Raw genomic sequence first — 699 nt, 5'->3', positions numbered from 1 at the left:
ACAAACATCCCACTTAATTATCTCTCCAGTCGTTCATTATCTCACTTTTCTATCTCCATTACTCAAGGCCAGCATACCTTAAATTCTAACTGTGTTTTTTTATATAAAGCATAATGCATCTGTATTGTCCGTTACAAAATTCATTAAAGGGGAAAATAAAACAAATGTTTGTTCCAGTATACTAGTCAAGTATATTTCCAAAAATCCGCTCAAACAATATTCCCCCTTTTGGTCCTGGAAGATGTTCACGAAATCCAGATGACCACAATGATAGTAGCATTGTGTCATATATTCGTCCTTTGGGGTATCTTACTTCCCTGATGTTCCGTATGTCCACCTTGCCTGTAGCTCTAGGCTACCCTTCAAAGATAATGGTCGGTGTCATTGTCGTCTGTTTCTTCATCCTTGGTGTCTTCAGATATTTACATCAGGTGTGCTTCTTCTTCGGCGATTACACTGGCTACTGGCTTCAGTCGAGCCATCACAACTTTACAGCAGATATTAAAACACCTGATAATCAGACAGCAAGTAATTATTATTACAATCAGAATAATTACTCCATGCGTTAGATAGGACCCCCAGAATCCCCCTAACAGCCAGTCAAACCAGCCAGATCCTCCTGCTGTCGTGGATAACTTCTTTACCTCCCTTCTTATGTGATCAGCGAAGTTGGTTATGTTTTCTGAATTATCGGGAATG

This window comes from Pristiophorus japonicus, unplaced genomic scaffold, assembly GCF_044704955.1.
Source record: "Pristiophorus japonicus isolate sPriJap1 unplaced genomic scaffold, sPriJap1.hap1 HAP1_SCAFFOLD_94, whole genome shotgun sequence".
Taxonomy (NCBI): domain Eukaryota; kingdom Metazoa; phylum Chordata; class Chondrichthyes; family Pristiophoridae; genus Pristiophorus; species Pristiophorus japonicus.
The sequence above is the reverse complement of the archived record's forward strand: the minus strand, read 5'-3'. Positions refer to the sequence as shown.